Below are 13607 nucleotides of genomic sequence, written 5' to 3' on the forward strand. Positions count from 1 at the left end.
TACATAGTAGAGTTAAAGCTGACAATCTCTCTTGCCCCATAGATGTTCGCAGATGCGACAAGATAAGTTTCAACTTACTAAATGATCGCTCACAACTAGCAATTGATACCGCAATGGTCAGCAGTATCTGAAGGGCAACTTCGATCGAAGGTTTGGGAAAACACTTTCATCCCCATATTGTACAATGGAACAAAGTGATTCCTGTGGGTTATTGATCAGAACATCATCTCGTGTTTTAAGCAGCATTCTGCCATCTACAATTTCGCCGAACAGTTCCAAGCCATCTAAGTCAGTGTCATAGAAATTTGCAACATTAACGCACCTTTCTTTGATGCATGCTTCATTGGTTGTAGGTAGCAACTCCTTAATAACCAAAAGAAAGCCAAACTTGTGACTGGCGTCTTTCTCATTCGAGAACGAAAAAAGTTGCATAAATAAAAATTTCTTACTATATTTTTCGTTGCAAAAGATAAATAAAAAATACTTTATGTATTGGTAATAACGTCAGCCTCAGCTTTTCAAAAGTACAGAAGTAATTGTAGTCTGCAGTTCGTTATGCACAAAAAAATGCTCACGAAAGAAAACGAAACACTAGATTGACGGGGGTGCCTATCCAATATCTTTGCACTGACTCAGTCACTGAACCACTTATTTTATAAGTACGTAATAAAATTTGATAGTATAGTACTTAACACATAATGATTACATTTATGTATAATGAACATTAAAGGAAGTCAATCTTCATTAAATATAAAATATGTACTGAAAACTCATAAAAACTTAAAGATTCTAAGTTACTGGTTTCATCACCCCATTTTTCCACCCAAAATAGATGTCTTCCCAACTTCAATTTGGCGCCCCCTCAATGCTGCGCCCGGGGACATATGTCCCCACCAGCCGCCCCTCACGACGCCTCTGCATATTGAAAAAATAAGTTAGATGGAGAACAATTGTTGGTAAAAAACTTATTTAAAAATTATATTTCCTTATTAAATTTCCATTTGAACTATATTTATATTATTGTTTAGTGGTAAGGTTTTTAACCTGTGGAATAATAATTCCAACGGAAGAAAAAATCTAGAATATAAAGGTCGATGATTTGGTGGGCAGAAATCAAGACCAAGCAATGTCTGTCATTTAATTCCAACATGATAATGTGTATAATCAGTACGAGACATTCTCCACCATCACATAGGACTTTCCCAGATCGGACATCATCTTCTCCGGAGTAGAGCTGTATAATTCTTCCAAGAGGCCAGAATTTACGGTGGTGATTGATCTTCTTCACTAAGACGATGTCATTGTATCTTAGTGGAGTTGGCACAACAGGGCCGAAATCATGATGTTGGCGTATGGCCTGTAGATATTCGGTGTGCTGTGAAAATATTAGACATACTTTCATTCGGAACTGTGGCAGGCAGCCACTGGATAGTCCTACCTCGTAGATGTGATGGACTGGGAACCTCACCCTCACGGGTGTCACCACGGTGACCGCCCTATAGTCCGAAGGCCCGATAGTCCGAAGGTCCGATAGTCCGAAAGTCAGCAGGCCCGATAGTCCGAAGGTCCGATAGTCCGAAAGTCAGAAGGCCCGATAGTCCGACGGACTGTAATCAGCTCCCCACCCGTCCATAGCTAATACGGCAAAATTGTAACCAGTAAACACCCTTAAAAATACCAACATAACGTACCCTAGGGGTGTTTACTGGTTACAATTTTGCCGTATTAGCCATGGAGGCGGGGGGATTAATCAGGCGGGGGTGGGGTGCGCTTGCCTCGGAATGCCGGCTTAGACCTACGACTATCGGACCTTCGGACTATCGGGCCTTCGGACTATCGGGCCTTCGGACTAATGGACTGTAATCGTCACCACAATAAGTAAGAGGGCGGTTGTTGACGACACTCTCCGCCTCTTTAACTAATGGTCTTGCCTGTTCCCAGTGAACAAAGCTCTATCGAGTGAGACTGCCAGGACATGCTTTGTCACCCCGATTAATCTCTCAAACATTCCGCCATTCCAAGGCAAACGTGAAGTTTGGAAATACCATCGTATCCCTCTCTCTCTCAAGTATGACTGAGTCACATCCTCATTGCAGAGATCGGCTAACATGTTGCTTGCAGACTTGAAGGTTGCGTTGTTATCAGAGTGGATGGAGCTGGGGTACCATGACAGGCGGCAAATCTACAAAGACACAGGATAAAGGTGTCAGCACTGAGGTTCGTCACCAGATCCAGATAGACGGCACGGATGCTGAGGCATGTAATCAGGAGGATGCATGCATTTCCCTCCTGGATGTTGATCAGACCTGCATGGTCAAGTCCTACGTTGTGAAACGGTGTCGTCAGAGTCACACAAGTGCTTGGTAGCTGGGGTTGAGGAGGTTGCGACAATGGAGTTCTGAGCGTCTACTTACACTCTAAACATTGATCAACGACATGCTTAACCAGCATTCTCGCTGCTGGCGTCCAACACTCTTGTCTAAAAAGTGAGATAACTGTATTGAAACCACAGTGAAGCTGAATTCTGTGTATATGCTTGAGATACAACATTACAAGTTTGTCTTTAGAGGGCAACAGTCCCGTATTAATTCGTTCATTGTACTACTAGCATTTTTCACATGATATTTAGAATATATTACATTAGTGATTAAAACTATTTAGAATATATTACATTATTGATCAATACTAAATTTAATTGTCTGGTAAAATTAAATATTTCATGAGAAGCTTCTCCACCTCTCTCTAAATATCTACACACTGTGGCCCAATGATGGCATTGTTCTAAATATGCTAGCTTGGTTAAGGTGGTTATCTTCAATTTTCAGAAATTTACTCAAATGATACATTATATTGTATAGAGAGCTGTAATTGGATATACTCTCCTAAAGGTGAAGTAACTGAGCAGGAGGTGTTGGCTGAAGTTCCTTCTGTAACTCTCGTACTGCAGACATTGCTATTGACGAAGGTGTATCATCTCTGGAGTCATCAATTGCGGTACGGGATCTGGGTTATGTAACATGGCTGGGCCTCTTGTCCACAAGGATTGCTCATCAAGCTACTTAACATCTGCCCCGTGGGACAACACATCCACAGGATTCCGCTTGGTGGGTGTAAGATTGTAGGAGAGAACGAGACCGGTTTTTCCCGCCGGAGGGAAGGTTGGCGTCTCCCTCCAACCGAGTCAGTACTCAGTATGCAACTGGCGCTCTTGTAGTAAGCATCACTCTACAATACACGCATCACTGGACACCAGGGTTTTATTACAATCCTACGCATCTAACATCCTACATGGCGCAGTGAGTTACCTATGTTTACACATGGGAAGCAGAATGCCCACCCCAAGAAGACCTACAGTAGCTGCCCGAAGGCCTACTGGCCTTAGAGGCTCCTATTTGCCGGCTCCTCATAATGCTGCACGTACGCAACTATGGCTGGTGCAACAGCAATGTACTCTTGAGGCCCTCCAAACTGGTATCGCCAACGCTGCCCTATCTGGAACACGTGGATCCCCATCCAGGGTGCCAACATCCGCAGCCCCGAGAATTGTGAAATGGAGATGTCGACGGCCACGTTTCGATCATGGCGAAGGTGCTTTGAGTGTTGGCTTCGACTTTGCAAGGTGCCGGCCGACGAAATGGTCCATCACGTGAGACTGTATTGCACACCGGCGCTGCAGTGTGCCCTCGATGCCAGGTACAGCGCAACAAACTGGAGCACCCTTTTGACTGAGGAGGCACTGGACGCTGTCTCCAAACTCGTCCTTCGCGCATCAAACCAAGCAGTTCAGTGGTTAGAGTTTTTCAGCATGATGCAAGGCCATAACGAAAGTGTCAGTGGTTTTTTCTTGTGTAGCTCTCAAAAAGCCATGGACTGTGAGTTTCAGTGCCCTAATTGTAATTTTAATCTTTCAGAGTATATGTTGTTAAAGAAACTTATAGTGGGATTAGGGGATCAAGTGTTAAAAAGACAATTATTTCAATCATATGAATCATTTGCGAGTGTCGATGCCCTACGGGCAATGTTGTATGTGTTCGAGGCTGCCAAGCAGGATGCCAGTGGTAGGCAGCAAGGTACAGAAATCGTACCAGTAGAGTTTGAAAGTAGCGCAGCTGCCATCCCCGAGACGGCTGCTGCACACGGCAGGAGGAGCCAGCCACCGTTGGACCCCATCACCATTAGGCACATGTGCAGGAACTGCAGAGGTAGTCACGCCCCTGAAAGAAATGCGTGCCCGGCAAGGTTGCTTATTTGCTATAACTGTCAGAAGACTGGGCATGTCAAGAAATGCTGCAGAAGCAAGAAGGCACCTTCGAACCCCACCAGGGTGACAGGGGTAATGATCGCAGCAACACATCACCCCTCCCAACCAACTGTCCTGGTCAGGGTGGCAGAGAGAGAGGGGACCAGGTTCATGAACGTGAGTGCCGTTGCCGATACAGGTGCTCAAGTATGTATTGCAGGCACGGAGATGCTGTCGTTTTTCAACGTAAGGCCTGCGCTTCTGCAGCGTCAGGCTGGCTTAAGAGATGTCGCCAACTTACAGCTGGAGTGCCTGGGAACAGCAGTCTTTCTGATCTCCTTCAGGAATCGCACAAGTGTACAAGAGGTTTATTTCGTCAAATAGACCAAGTTGCTTTTCCTCTCTCTTTCTGTATGTAAAGACCTCAGACTTGTCCCAAACGACTTTCCACACCATCTTCCAAGTCCGATATCGGCGAGTGCATTTACCGACACAACCCCACCACCCAGACCTTCATCAGTTCCACTACCACTCATCGAAGAGAACGTCCCACACTTGGAGCAATGGTTATCCAACACTTCTCGTCGATGACATTCAATACGACCAGGGAGCCATTACCAGTGATGGTGGGGGAGCCCCACCACATCCATTTGATGCCAAACACCATGCCATATGCATGCCATACTCCCGCAACAGTTCCCAAGCACTGGGAAGCTGAGGTGAAGGCCCAGCTTGAAGAAGACATGTGGAAGGGCGTCATCCAAGAAGTCCCCCAGGAGAAAAGACGGAATGGTGTGCACGAATGGTTGTGGTGGCGAAGAAGCCAGGTCACCCATGATGCACAGTGGACTATCAACGCCTGAATGCCTCCTGCAGAAGGGAGACACATCACACTCCAGCGCCCTTCGACACAGTATCCGGCATCCCCCAACACTCCTACAAGACAACAGCTGACGCTTACTGGGGATTCCACCAGGTGGAACTCAATGAGAGAGCCGCCGCCTGACGATGTTCATCATGCCCAGGGGCCGCTTCCAGTACCGCTCTGCCTTGGATGTCTATACGAGGCGATTCAACAATGCCATCAAGGACATACCCCGGAAGTATAAGTGCATAGATGACACACTTCTTCATGACAGTGAGGTTGAAGAAGCCTTCTGGCACACATATGACTTCTTGGCAACGTGCGGCAAACATCACACTTCCCGAAAAATTAAACTTCTGCAGGAGAGAGGTAGAATTCATCGGGTTCTATTTGGGTTGGGAGAGCTATAAACAGACCAACGACAGCCTTGCAGCCATTCAGAATTCCCTATGCTGCCCAAACCCACAATTACCGACATCAGGTCATGGTTCAGCTTTGTTAATCAGCTGGCACCGTTCCTTGCGGCTGCCGCCATCATGGAACCATTCATGGACCTCCTGAAGAAGAAGCAGATGGGCAAACACGTCCTCTGGGACAAGTGTCTGCAGGAGAAATTCAGGAGTGCTCAGGACACCATCTGCAAGCTGGCCAGGGACAGCCTGGCATACTACGATAAGTCCCGCCCTATGGCTGCCCTTACGGACTGGAGCAGGGAAGGCATAGGATTCATCATCCTCCAGCAATATTGCAGCTGTACAGCCGCTGATATGCCATTCTGCTGTAAAGATGGGTGGAGAATTGCCCTCTGCGGAAGTAGACACCTGTCCCCGCAGAGGCTGGGTATGCTGCAGTAGAAGGGGAGGCCCTGGCTGTGGTGTGGTGCCTAAGGAAGGCTAGGCTGCTTCTGCTGGGATGCCCCAACCTCATCCTTATTACTGACCACTGACCCCTAGTCAAGCTCCTGGAGGACAGAGCCCTGGCAGACATCGACAACCCTGGGTTGTTCAGGCTAAAAGAGAAGACCCTTCAATACAGATTCACCATCAAAAATCTACCAGGAAAGAAAAATTGTGCTGCCAACTTCCTGTCTTGCTTCCCCGCCCTGTGTGATGCCCCTGATGACTGTGACGTTGAGCTAGAGGACGATATGGCAGCTGCCACCACGTGGCAATGACCGAGACTCTACTTAGTGAGGGGCTCACGATGGATGAGAAGACCATCAGTGCAGCGGAGGCCAAAGATCCGATATATCAGTTGCTGATGGCGAGAGTGTCTGCAGGTGACTGGCCCCCACAGAAGGCGCAGGAGGTGGCCTGCCTTAAGCCATTCTACGGTGTGAGAGATCGCCTCTCAATGTCGGAAAATCTAGTGCTCTACACATACGAAGATGGGTGCGTATGACTGGTGATTCCAGAAGAAATTCGTCAGCAGGTGTCAGCAAGTCTACATGCAGGTCATCAAGGGCTCGACTCCATGCTCAGGAGAGCCAGACCATCTGTTTATTGGCCTTGCATGGAGGGCGACCTTCAGCACCACAGGAACAAGTGCGTCATTAGTGACACGCACGCTCCATCCCTACCTGAGGAAGTGATGGTCATCACACCACCCCCAGAATACCCCTTCCAGTGCACGGTTGTGGATGTTTCAGTTAGGAGGGCCGCATATACGTGGCGTATGCCATAGACTCACGGGATGGCTGGAAATAGCCCATTTCCCCAGTGGTGCTACTTCACAGAGAGTAATGTTAGTGCTAAGAGGCTACTTCACGAGATGGGGGTGTCCCAGAGGAAGTGTCCATGGATGGAGGCACCAACTTGGTAAGTAAAGAAATGTCTGCCTTCTTCAGATGTGGGTTCAAGGTGCTCCTCTCATCAGCACATTTCCCGCAATCAAATGGTAGGGCAGAAGCAGCTGTAAAACCCGCGAAAAGGATCATCAGGGCAAACACAGGGGATGGTGGCAGCCTGGACTGCGACAAGGCCTCTCTTGCAATGTTGTAATACCTGAAAGTGCCCATCCGCAACATCAACAAGTCCCCTGCACAATTGGCATCTGGGAGGCAGTTATGAGATGGCGTTCCTACAGCAAAGCAGCATTACCTGGTTGACAGGCACTGGCAACAGGTATTGCGTAGGTGTGAACTTCAAATGGCTACTGATAAAGAGAAAATCAGTGCCACTCATGTCACCAGGACACTCAAGCCCTTGGAGGTAGGGGCCTGGGTAAGAATGCAAAATCAAGCAACAAAGGAATGGGATCGTACAGGGTTGGTGGTGGACTCCCTCCCCCACCGGCAGTATAGAATCAAATTGGATGGCAGTGGACGGCTGTTACTAAGAAACAGGAGACACATCGCACCTACCAACAGCACCGATGTCCCCATCATCTCGCACACCCACCCGCCTGCACCGTCAGCAACTGAATCAACTACACCCCGAGAGGCAAACTATGTGCCCACGATGGCTATCCGAGTATGTCATAAACTGTGTGAACGAGTAAAAGTTATGCTCTACCCAGTTAATTCAGCTGCCTCCATTACAGAATGAACATTTAACTGGCAATATGTTGATTATTAATTTATTTTATCATTTATCACAAAAGTTCATTGCCCTATGTTTTATTTTTTTTTTAGATATGCATTGTGCATACATGTATTTCTTGTAATATCAAATTTTCGTTCAATTATTACAGCCATTTCATAGCATCTCTTGCTTATAATTAAGTAAAAGTTTTGGAAGGGATATGTAAGATTGTAGAAGAGAAAGAGACCGGTTTTTCCCGCCAGAGGGAAGGTTGGCATCTCCCTCCAACCGAGTCAGTACTCGGTATGCATCTGGCGCTCTTGTAGTAAGCATCACTCTACAATACACGCATCACTGGACACCGGGGTTTTATTACAATCCTACGCATCTGTAATGAACCGCAGTCGGTTCAACGTGTTCTTAAATACAAAAAAAAAAAAAGGGAAAAAAAATACGAGACTGGAAAGACTGGCAGAAATTGAGGCAGACAAAGGAGAAAGGAGCTGAACAAAACGATACAGTGACCTTAAACTAATTTATTATAATAAGATATATAGATATTTACGAGTGAGTCAGGTTTGGTTCAAAATAAATCAAATTACATACTCAATATTACCATAAATGAAATATGATTACCAGCAGCAAAGTTAAATACTATAATGAGTCCATCAAAATATAAATACATCAAACTCATACATACTGTAAATGTAAACAGCAAATATCCAGAGCCATACACTTGCTCTACACCACTAAATAATAATGAAACAGACAATCATAACATGTTCAATTAAATCAACATAAAATACAAAGATAGGCAGCAAACCATAACGGTGACATATCACCAAAGCAGCATAAAACAAAAACAAATTCCGAAGAACCGCCAACCAGGATAAACATAAGACGTAATCGGTGATTCATCGAACACAGCAATTAGCTGCCAAAACAGGACCGCATCCTCAGCACAGGTGAACTCGCCGACTTGTCGAGACAGTCGTTTACCGTCGCAATATCCTCTCGCTGCTACTGCAGAAGTCAGAACACAGACGTGAAGGTCCTCATCCTCCCGCCAAAGTACACAGGTCCATCACACCTGTTACCCGACAAAGTGACTTCCCGCTGCTCTATCAGAACACGCTGCTGCTGCCTTCTTGGCCGAGTGTCGCCAAGAACCGATCTGTCTGCCACCCAAAACCTGACTCGCTGCTATTCTAAACCTGACTGATGCTCTCGAAGACACCGAGACAGACATCAACTCCTACTGCAAAGAAAACGAAAAAGTAAGGAGGCAACAGCCCACCAAGGGAACAATCGGCAAATGATTGTCCCATCAAACCTACTAAACCTCACACATCTAACATCCTACAGTGGGAACATACTGCAAGTCGAAAAAGGCACTCCTGTAGAATAAAAGATGCTTCCCATTCCCTGTTGGCTATGAATGTGTTCTTGTCTTCAATTTTGCTACCCATCCATGCAATAGGTACTTTAGTATCTCCCCAGATCGTTACTTTACTAAATTTAAAGAGCTGGCTTAGATATCTGGCTAATCTGGCCCCGACGAGTAAAGGCATCAGCTCTAATCGTGGGATCGTTAGTGTGTTTCTTACGAGGGGAAATTCTAAGTTTTGCTGTTAAAAGGTAAATCTCCCCATTGGCACTTCTAGCATAAGCTGCTCCCCCATAAGCTTTCATGGAAACATCACAAAAACATGTAATTCTGAATTCTCTGAAACTACTCCCCTTTTGAATTTTAATTGATCAATCTCCATAAAATTAGCGAGTATTTCTCTCGCTTCGACTTCTCTCTCAGGAGTTAGCACATAGTCCCAATCCACTTTCTCATTCCAGAGAACTTGCAAAAAGGTTTTACTTTTGACAAAAATTGGGGATACAAGGCCTAAAGGGTCAAAGTTGGACGCAACTAAGGACAGGAACTTTTGTTTGGCGGTTACCCATTTCTGATTTATCACTCCCTTTCCCTTGAATGGTTTGAGTGACAAAGTGTCGGACTCACGGTTCCAAACCAGTAGGGGCTCTGCAATGAAAATATCGTCGATGTATTTTGTATACTGTAGATTTCTGGTTTCTTGTGGTGAACCCATATATGACAAATTTAGGGGACACCGTTTTTAACAACCATGAGAAACCGGAAATCTATACAAGATACATCGACGACATTTTCATTGCAACAAAAAACAGACAAGATATTCAGACTTTAAAAGACATCTTCACAGAAAAATCCGTACTAAACTTTACCATAGAACACAGCTTAGACCAGAAACTTCCATTTTTAGATATACTATAGTGCATGTCAGGGCCGTGTCTAATTGGTTTTCGTTGATAAAATCTTATCAAAGCATTGGATATGGATCGTATTTTGGAAATAACTATTTGAAGCCACGGCCTAATTGGCAAAAATATGCACTGATGTGTAATGTTGATAACTAAGGCACTTATCGGAGTAAATCACAGAAATTTCAAGGGAAACTCAGCTAAATTTAGTAACCCCACAGAGGGAGGCTAGTTGTGACGTAAAGTATGACATCAGGCTTTAATAGCAGTGTTCCCAGTAGTGTGATAATGACTGCAGGAACACAAATATTTGACCCTCTTGTTGAGAACTGTTGAGAATTACGATAATATTACGGTTTCCATAAGAATTTGGTATACTTTATAAATATGACAACATCAGAGCAAAGGAATTTGGTAAATATACATTTGGCAATATTGCTATTTTCATTGTACAATTTTACGTTGACTATAGGAATAGCATAGCAATTATAACCCAATTTCTGTTTGCATTTTCTTGATCGGTTATACAAAACTTTTGGAACTGGTGAAACACAACCATATTGAAATGAAAATACGATAATTTAGAGGCGTTTGGTAAAATATTTTGGAGCGATATACCTGGTAACCTTGCATAATAGTAAACATCGCCGAGAAGCCGACGACAGGGCAAGCCAGGTTATTCGCGGTCCTGGTCGTTTCGGCCGTAAGTCACTTAGGCCGTAACATCCAAAACAATGTAAGACGTTATGTTTATGGTATTTACCGTTATGTTTATGGTATTTACCATTATTATTTCATGTTTTACGTACATCCCCAAGGGGCTGGTACTAAACACGGCGCCCATTTTGCATGTAAACGTGCTTACGGCCTAAATGACTTACAGCCGAAACGACCCTAGCAAATTGTCCTCATGGCTGCAAGACTGCTTTTGTGTTGCGCGTTTTTGCGGTATGCAACAAAGAAAAAAATCGTATGCGTCAAATGCTAAATATTAAGAGGTAAGTGCTTAACAAGGTGATACACAAGCACCAAACGATTTAGACAAGAGAACAAAGCTGACCTTTAAGGGGTAATAATACTCGAATGACGAGTATGAAAATATTTAGTTTATATATCAAGGCCTCTTTAACTTTTCAGACCAAGATTTAACATTGGCCGAACTTTCTTGACTGATAAACTATCTCACTGACTAGCTGCAATGACCCCCTTACACACACACACACACACACACACACACACAATATATATATATATATATATATATATATATATATATATATATATATATATATATATATATATATTAAAATTTTATTTATGTATTATATGTATGAGCATTTATGTATGTACCATATCTGTCTATATATGTGTATGTATATGGCATATGTACTTATGTATATTCTATTATCTTCGTCCCTGTCGTCGAAGTATGAATAACAAAAATGATGATTATATTAATAACAAGAATAATGGTAACTATGATGAAAATTGTGATTATTATCATTATGATTAATAATATCGTTATCAATACTTTACATGGCCGTGTGCATAGGAAAAACAAAGTCTGTTATATAAAGCATTTTATTCATTGGCTAAATACTGGTCTTTATCCACACAGGCCCTACGACCGTGTGGCAAATTTCATGGGTATGACGTCGCATGCTGTGAGGAAGATTGTCCAGCGCCACAGATCAGTGAGCTCGCCTCAGTCTGCTGGGGCAGTAATGCCTACGCCACAAGCCTTTGACAATTTTACAGTGGGTATCATTCGCCGCTTTGTTCACAAGTTTGCAGCAAAGCAAGTTCTTACTGTCAAAACCCTAACGGAAGATTTGAAGACAGCCACCATTATCCCGGAAACAACCTCTGAGATATCGGTGTGGCGGCTCATGCAAGATATGGGATTCAAATACAAAACTTCTCAGCAAAAGATGTATCTTGCAAAAGAATCCCTTGACGTGGTTTGCCGTCGGATCGGCGGTCTCCGGGCTCTGAGGCACCACTGAGAAGAAGGGAGGCAGATAGTATAATGTTGATGAGACGTGGTTCATCACAAGCATGAGCCACAGCAGGGAGTGGGTGGACACCACACAGCCTGCTACCAGTGCCATGCATAGCCGACAGGTACCATCTGGCGAAGGAGAGTGCTTCGTGGTGGTTGCAGCTGGCACAGCAAATGGATTTATGGAAGGCTCTTTCCTTTGTTACCCTGCAAAGAGTACCAGCGGCGATTACCACGAGGAAATGACAGGCGAGCTGTTCATACGCTGGCTGACTACTCAGCTTCTACCATTGCTGCCTGAACCATCGGTGCTCGTACTTGACAACGCACCTTATCACAGCCAGCTGATAGACGTGTGTCGGTGTCCTGCTACGGCAACCAAGAAAGCAGACCTTATTACTTGGCTGGAGAGGCACAGAATCCCTCTTCCAGACGGTGCCACATGACCAGAGCTGCTGCTCAGATGCTAACAGTACCGGCCAAAACCACAGTACACCGTGGACAACATCATCCGAGAGTGGGGGCCATGAGGTGGTCCGTCTGCCACCCGCCCACCCAGAGCTAAGTGCCATTGAGCAGTTATGGGCATGCATGAAACGTCATGTCTGTTCATCCTTACATTCATTTACCCGGGCAGACCTGCAGGCAAGACTGGAGGAAGCCAAGCTTTTGGTCACCCAAAGGGTTTAGGCGTCTGCAGTGAAACGATCTCGAGATTTTGAGGATGGATATTGGTCATCAGACAACATTCAGGAGACTGTGGGACCCATCATTATCAACTTAAACAGCGATGACGAGGATACAGAAGACTTATACCTGGATGATGATGATGATGAAAATGAATAAAAGTTACTTTGGGAGTGTGCTCTTTTGTTTCCACTTTGACCTTTGCTCATATGGAAATTTTACTTTCTCTATTTCCATCGGAAGTTCTTCACTTCTGCTCTGCTCAAAGTGTAAGACCCTGATTCACACAAAGCTGTCTTAATCTTAACTTAAACAAACAACAGCATAATTTTATATTACAAGATTTTTTATTTCATATTGCCTTCAGTTTCAATAAAGTTCAGTACAATCAGTGGATTGGTGGATTATAAAAATTAGGGTACAGCCCAAGCGCTTGGACTATGAGTTACGGGTATCATTCAGCACTACAATGCAGTTATGATTAAATGAAATATCTATATAATAAACGATGTAAATGAAATATTCAAAATAATTGAAAATTGAAAGAATGAATAACTTAAAATTCATATAAAACTAAGCATAACCACTCAACAACCCTACCACATTAGTGTCAGTTTCAAGTAAATGAATCAAGTGTATAGAAACAACGAAACTTACACAGAGACACACAGAATAATAAATGGGGAGTTGTGTGATATACTGAATACTTTGGATTTCCTATGGGATTGATCATGCATTAAGGAAGTTAAGGTTAGAACACTTGCGTTATGTTACTTTCATTTAGCAGGACTAAGCAGGTATACGTGAACCGGAACTATTGAGACAATATGAAGCAACAGACTCCAGGGTAACGATGGTTTTCACAGAGTGTGTAAGACTTGGTGCATATTTCAAGTTAAAGGAAACGTGAATTGCGCCAAGGAACTGTATTACAGAATTAATTTTCTCATTTAATGCCCATTCCTTTATTGTACTTTACCTAAGAGACGTGATTCATCG

The 13607-nt window shown here is 44.1% G+C and overlaps 1 pseudogene; it reads left to right on the top strand.

The window, feature by feature from the left end:
- LOC136836180 (uncharacterized) overlaps positions 1-12643 on the top strand; it is a 37133-nt pseudogene extending 24490 nt beyond the window's left edge.
- The last annotated feature ends 964 nt before the right edge of the window (positions 12644-13607 follow it).

The sequence above is a fragment of the Macrobrachium rosenbergii genome, chromosome 56 (genome assembly GCF_040412425.1).
Source record: "Macrobrachium rosenbergii isolate ZJJX-2024 chromosome 56, ASM4041242v1, whole genome shotgun sequence".
NCBI lineage: Eukaryota > Metazoa > Arthropoda > Malacostraca > Decapoda > Palaemonidae > Macrobrachium > Macrobrachium rosenbergii.